Here is a 7,879-nt window from a genome sequence, read left to right on the forward strand (position 1 = left end):
GGCTCACACACAGGCCCACGGGGAAAGGAAACTGCTCACAAAGGAAGAAATGAACGCAGGGCAGGTATGGGTAGTGTACAAAACGGATTACATAATGCCACAAAATTCCTTTAAGGCACAAGCCTGTGACGGGAAGCCAGTTTGATTCTAAAAAGCATCAATTTGTGCTTGGTCACCTGTGGACAGAGGTTAAATAACTATTTACTAGAATAGTTTCAATAGCATTGTTGAAAATATCACAAGCTACTAAAACTGTTGAAAGGCACTAGGGTTTAAGATCCCCAACAAAAGAATGCTTGCATACACACACACACACACAGTAAGTTAACAGGTTCATTTAAAGCCTTTAGGTATTACTGCTGCACCCAGTACATGCTATCAGACGAGCTCCACCTGCACCTCCGTATTTACTATTGCTTTCACGTGTGCAGGGTGAGCACCTGACTCTGCTGAGCTTTTTACACGAGAACCAAGCTGCTGATTTACAGACAACCACCCGAAGCCAATGTAGCCGCCAGATCCCCCGAGGAGAGCCTACCTCAGAGGGCCAGCAGTGTTCAGCCCCATGGCAGCGCAGCTCAGGTGGATGTGGACAGCAGAGCGAGCACACTTACTTCAGGTGGCTACAGGCTAGTGGCTACTAATGAAGAGAAGAGAGAAGGCAAGTGCTACCCTTTGTGTGTCATCTAATCCTCCCCTCCTTCACACCGGTATTCTTCCTTCATGATATTAGAATGATGATGATGATGACCTTTGTGTGTATGTATGTGTGTATGCATGTATGTATGTGTGTATGTACTGTATGTATGTACAGTATGTATGCATGTGTGTGTGTGTGTGTGTGTGTGTGTGTGTGTGTGTGTGTGTGTGTGTGTGTGTGTGTGTGTGTGTACTGTATGTATGTATGTATGTATGTGTATGTATGTGTGTGTATGCATGTGTGTATGTATGTATGTGTGTGTATGTATGCATGCATCCACACCTGCATGTAAATATGAGTGTTTTTGTGTTAGCATGACCCCAAGAGGAGGGGTGTTCAGAGGGCCTTTCAGATGGAAAGGTGGCAGCTGTGCTATATTTGGCTGGCACAGTACAGGCCTCGGGCCATGAGACGTGAGGAGTGCGGCGGAGTCGTGCCAAACCTCACAACAATACTGAGCCGCTTCCAAACAAAACGCCAAGACAGGAAGAGGGACACTGAATGCAGATAAGGTCAGACAAATACGCAGACAAAATAACCACGGGCAAAGACTGGCGTTTCACACCCGACAGGTACAATTTCAAGGTGCAACTTGTAGTATTTTCACAGTCTTCCCATGATAAAGGGAAGCCTGAGAATATCTAAAGCACATGGTGATAAAAAAAGTTTGGAAGTTTCTCCATGCAAGTCAATCTCATATCCAGGATTGGCAGCTGGGGGAAATAGAATTATGTGATGCTATGAGGAAAATGGAAGTCTGTGTACCTCTTGCCCCCTTGCTGTGGTCCATTCTCTTCACCCCATCCACATTTCCAAACTCAGAAAGACAAACATGGCACCTTTGGTAAAAGTGCATTGCCAACAGCTATTTCTACTTTGAGGAGAAAATAGTCTTTTTTTCAAGAAACGTGAAGAATGATATTATAATAAAACACTACAGTACATTCCAGTGTTGTTGAGCTTTGTTCTTCTACTTCTATGTCGCATAAACCTTTAATTTACAGCTGACCAACACATATTCCTTATGGATTATTTGGAGATTGGACATTTGAATCCCATAACCACTCACACAGAATGCATGAGATGTTGAAATTTCACGAAACGGAGCAGTCAGTCCTGGCACGCACTGTTGGACTGACAACTTGTGCCCACTTTCACGACCTGTGGATGTGTCCCAAAATATTGACTATTTAAAAATGCTCCTGACTTGTGTCTGCAGTCCAGTGTTTGCGTCTGGTGTTCATGAGGGCTTCTTTTCTCTTGTAGCTGCATGGAAACCATTGGACTGCGTAGGCAAATGTGTTTGTGCTGCTTTCGAGGATTTTTTCCCCCTCCTCGCTCGGCCCCTCTTTCCTTCAGAGAAGGGGTGGTGAAATGGAGCATGGATGTTTATACTGTTGCCGTGGAAACTGTTTATCCCAATCTGATTTGGACCGTGTGTATTTCTGCAATTGCACAAATTACGTGAATCTGGCTCATTTATCCTTTTCGGCGTTCCTTTCCGAAATTGTTCGTGTTTTTTTTGTCTTCAACATCGTTGCTCTCACATCTCTGTTATGTTTTAAGGAAATCTCATCTCAGTCTGACGCCAAAGTCTTTCCTTGGAAAAGAGACACTTCTGTTTAGGAATAAACTGTGAGGGATAGCAGGTGGGATGGTTGTTATGTTAAAAAAGCCCCAAATTTAACATCCATTATAAGCTGGGCAACTTTCAACACGTTTCCCAAACAGGGTGTTTTTACCAAAGTGCTGTCAGAAAAAGGTCAAATAACAGCTGCCAGTAAACAAGAGAGAAATGTAGCAGTTGACTTGACTTACTAACAGTCATATCAGCCCAAGATGTCATAGGACTAATTACAATAAGACAATGTCCAGACGCAGATTCATGGAAATGGATTACAGTGAAACCTCATAGCTCAAGTATCAGCAAACTCGAGATGGGAGGCATGACTGGCTGGACAGACAGTACTGTTACCATGGTAAAGCAGCCTCCATCGAAGTCCAGGCTTCTCTATGAACTCTCTGTGCTCATATGATGTTTTGGGATGGGGAAGAGACTTCCCCCTCTCATTGGATGAGAAGTTATAGTGGCAAACATGTGCACTTCCCTCATTGGCTGGGAGTTACCATGTTCTCACTGGATTGGATAGTGGAAATAAGGACTCTCCTCACTGGATGACTAGGCTGCTAACAATCCTTCCTCTCAGATGAGGGAAAACAGATAGTCAAGTCAGAGCATGGAAGGAATTATACCCCCTTTTCTTTCTGTTGTTTTTCCTCCTCAGTTTTTGTCATCTCTTCCCACTATTCCAAAGGTCGTGAGAGCACTTCACGAAAACAGCCAGTCTGTTCACTGTGTCTGAAAGCATCTTCGAAGTTAAATAGAAACCTCTCTCTTGCACTCGCTCTCTCTCTCTCTCTCTCTCTCTCTCTCTCTCTCTCTCTCTCAGCTAATAGGTCTTTCCAGTAAATGGGTCACAATAGCATTCTGTGAAGTGTCATGGCAGCCTTGGAGTTGACTGCGTCATGGGTTCCCTCCACCCTCGCCATCTAAACACCAGAGCGGGAACAGTGATCATTCCTCCTGACAAGGCCACTTTTGGTTGAGGCGTTTCCACGGCAACTCCGTATGCTTTGGTTTCGTAATTTCACGAAGCCTTTCCGTCTAAAAATGATTGGGGTGCATCGGGGGGAGGGGGTGGAGAGAAAAAGAGGAAACGTATGTTTTGAGCTAAAACATGTTTCTTTTCCATGACCTGTGGACTCCCAACCCTTCATAGTCGTTACCCAGATTCCCTAGCTTCGGATGGAGGGGGATTGAAGGGCAGCCGTCCTTCCACAGAAACTCTGTGCGTCAATTGGGAAAGGGAGACGGGGGTCCTGCTCACCTCCCAGTGAACACACACACACACACACACCAGTCCTGTGGTTTGGGCAACTCCCTCTCTCCGGATCCCTGAGGAGGGAGAGCAGAGGGATGTTGGGTGAGCGAGACGGGGTTCACAAGCCCGTAAAAAGGGTTCCCCAGGTCTCCAGGTGATTATGACATTAGCTTCGCGCGCTAACACTGCCTAGTCAGCACTGAGGAATGTCTCTCGCCTTTTTACAGGGCAAGAGGGCTCCTGCCCGAGGCCCGTAATTATCTGTGAGTGATGAATCAGAGGTGGATGGAAACATAAACGGAGTTATACTGTTGTTGTTGTTCCTTCTTCTCAGAGTGTTGTTCCGAAAGTCTCCCAGAAGACCTTTGTTTCTGCCCGGGTAGTGCAAAGTCGTGACGCAGAGGAGGGGAGATTTTTTGCTTGCCTTGGAGTTTATGAGCACACTGTCCCTGTCCAGAATGCTCCAGCAATACTCAGAAGTCTTGTTCAATTGGTTCCTTAGATTAATTCGATGTTATTCTAAGCTGCGGGTTTCTGAAGTGATTCTCTGAATTATATAATTCCACAAAGAAAAAGGGCTGGGCTGAACCATGGGCTGAACCAGACACACAGAACGGGACCACAGCAGCCTCTGAAGTCATAGGAAGGAGTTTAAAGACATTAAAAGATCAAATTATTTATTATTTGGGTCTTCCACAAGTTCAGGGAATAGCCACTGTTTTTCTAAGACTCAACCGGCTCAGAAAAATCCTTAACCACGCAGAAGTGAGTGTGTGAAGGTGTGGGTGTGTGTGTGTGCATGCATGTGCTTGGATGTGCATGTGTGTGTGTGTGTGTGTGTGTGCTCATCAAAGGCAGTTTTGACAAAGTACATGTAGTGATTTGCAGTTGAAAGAATGGAATGCATTTGAGTGTAGATGCGGTTAAAGCCTACGTCGAACCTCCAAGCTGAGTGGAGTGAGGGTCTGGGGGAGATCTGGACCCTGGGATATAATTCAGAGCAATTTCTGACGCTGACAATCTTCCCTCCCACACCCAGTTTCCCACTGATCAATCTGACAACAGCAAACCACTGGGAGGAGCGTTTCATACGGGCTTACCGAGAGCCATGAGGTTAAGAGAGGCCTCACAGTGACGGGCCAGTGAATGCTTGCGTGTAGCTGCAAGCTGCAAGATGTTGTAAGGACTTCCCAAGCCCACTGCTCTACCCCACATAATATACAGCATCTCTTCTCCTGTGTTTGCCCTACGCCCTTGATGAGACTGCCAGTGGTGATGTTAGTGTTTCCCACACACACTGGCCAAATGGCAAACACCACAAACTGGAGGGAGAGGAGGGAGGGGAGGTGGAGGCTGTCAAGGGCAGACAGAGCTGGGGGGGTGGGGGTGGGTGGGAAAAGGGGAGGAGGTGGGATAAACCCTTAAATAACAGAGTCTCAATCTGGACGTTCACACGAGGGATGCTGTCTTTATTGCGTTCGGAGGTTATTAAACCAAACAGAGAGAGCCCCCGTGACGGGCGGAGCGGTGCAGCGGCGCATGACTCTCGCAGAGCCCCTGAGATCCGCGCAGTTGGCAGGGCCCTCGTCTCCTCCTGACCACCCCAGGGCCAGGGCCACTTTGATGCAAAGCCCTCACCTTATTGCCCCTCATCCCCTGGGTCCTTGCACTCTGTGCGTGTGTGTGTGTGTGGGTCTGTGTGTGTGTGGTTATGTGTGTGTGTATGTGTGTGTGTGTGTGTGTGTGTGCACGTGTGCATGTCTTGCCTCACCTCGCCCACACACACTCACACACACACACACACACACACACACACACACACACACACACATGTATATATACACTCATACACAGCTCAGCCCTTCTCAGAAGGCTGTCTGGTTTACAGGGAACAGCTGGGGGCAGCAGCTCTACTCCATCTAAACGCCAAGCCATATGCTAATGCAGCTCCGCCACAGGTTAATCCTACACCATACAGTGGCTGCTGGGAGGGCCCAGTTGCCACGGCGCTGCACACTGATGCTGCACTGGTGATGCTTCAGTCCCAAAAGACAGGCTAACTATAGCAATGGCTAATGCACCGTCACTCCATGTGTTACAGTAATGCAGCTAGCTTCTTTGGTGGAAGTGCTATCAGACAAAGGGTGTCTTACCCTATCCTCAAGAATCTCTTGACCCAAGAAGACTGTCCTCCGAGATCATCTTCTTTCCCAACACCTCACAACAGGTCTCCTTGTTGTTGCTGGATAAATGTTGTTTCTCAATTGTAAGTCACTTTGGAAAAAAAAAATAAATAAATGTACGCGAAATGTAAAATGTCAGGGGTGACATTTGGTTCTGGCATGACCCTAATTTCATGGAGTCAGTTCCCATTGAGAACAGGTCCTGACATATGCTGCCTTTACTGCTTCCCCGCTGTCTTTACTACTTAAGGTGACACTCTTCTGCTAACCACCTAGTAGACTACTGCAGTGACACACGCTTGTCTACCGCAGATTTCCCAGCTGTTGCAGTATTACAATCTAATTGCAGAGTTTAATGCAATCCCTTCCAGTTAATACTGTTCAACCACAGGCCATGAAAGCTGCACCGCAGGCTACTGCGGCTACTGCGGCTACTTCAACATGCCACTGCAGCACACGCTACTGAGCCTATACACCAGTGCCACACCACGGCTTTCTACAGCAACCCAGAAGTAACATAAGACCATTACACTGTGCGTTAGATGTGTTTCTATGGGCGCCCCATAACTTTGGTTAAATACGTCTCTATGGAAACTCTACAACTCAGGTTAAATATGTTTCTGTGGAAACTCTACAACTCAGGTTAAATATGTTTCTATGAAACTGGATTTCCTTCCTTTTCTTTGGCCGGGCTAAAGAAAAAACAACAGCCCAGAGAGTCCGCCTTTCTTTTCAGTGGTGGGTAAAAAAAACAAGCGCTTTTCTAATTGACACCACATGTGTAGTGGTGTGTGTGTGTGTTCGTTGTGGGGTGGGGGGGTCTGTGGTCTGATACCCACAGTGGGTTGCCCACCCGCCCTCCTACCCTCCGCCCAACCCCCTACCTCGGCTAATATCACAATGATGTTGAGGCTTCCTATCGCCCCTCTCCTCCTCCTTCTCCCTCTCTCTCATTTCACTCTAATTCACCTTTCCTATCCCCCTCTCTTAGTGACTCCATCCCTCCTTTTCTCTGGTGCCCCCCCAACCCACCCTCCACCATGTCATTGTCTTTCTCTCTCTCTCTCTCTCCGTCTCTTTCTCTCCCTCTCATTTTACCGCCCTTTCCAAATATACCCTTCCTATCACTCTCCCTCTCTCCCTCCCTCCCTCCCTCTCTCTCTTTGGCGTACGCTGCTCCTGCTGTTGCTGCTGCTGCTGCTGCTGCTGTTGCTGTGTGTGTGTGTGTGTGTGTGTGTGTGTGTGTGTGTGTGTGTGTGTGTGTGTGTGTGTGTGTGTGTGAGAGAGTGAGGGGTGAGTGGGGTCGTGCTGGCGCTGAGCCAGAGGAGAGGGGTGCACTCACGGGGGCTGAAATGAAAGGACTTTGTCAAACGGAAGCCATGCCGGGGAGAGAGAAGGAAAGAAGGAGAGAAGCGTAGATAGACAGAAATATATAGATAGATAGATAGATAGATAAAGATAGATAGATAAATAAAGATAGACAGAGTGAAGTGTGGCGAGAGGCATAGGGAAGTGGAGTTTGATATAGACAGAAGACACAGAAAGCGGGCAGACAGATGCAGTTAGAAAGTTAGTTGGGAGAGAAGAAAACTTAAGGGGGGGGGGGCAGGGGAAGGGGGAAAAGGAGCACACAGAGGAGACAATGAAGAGATGCAGCTTCATAGATGGTGCAGTGCGAGTTACGATGTAATACCAATGATCAAAAAAACAATCTGAAACTCATACTGGAAAAATATATAATAGCAATGTGTATCAGTTGTAAAAAAAATGCCTGATTTAAATATGCAAACAGACAAGTGAACAACAATAACAAATACATTTAAAACACAAGACACAGCTTAGTGTAAATGTAGATGAGGTTCATGGGTTTGTCAGGGAAATGAAAAGTTATTGCACGGTTTCACCAGTAGACTTGTATGCTGTGACACCGGTAAACGAAAAGGATTGTGATGGCAATTATGATGGTGCTGTATGTGAACACAAGTACACTGAAGACATAGTGGGCTCCACTTAGTACACTGCGGAAATGTGAGTATACTGCAGCGGAATGCTGTTAGGGTGGCATTCCGAAGCATGCTTTCTCTGTTGGACTGGCACAACTCTAGGCACAGTTG

This window comes from Clupea harengus, chromosome 6 (genome assembly GCF_900700415.2).
Source record: "Clupea harengus chromosome 6, Ch_v2.0.2, whole genome shotgun sequence".
NCBI lineage: Eukaryota > Metazoa > Chordata > Actinopteri > Clupeiformes > Clupeidae > Clupea > Clupea harengus.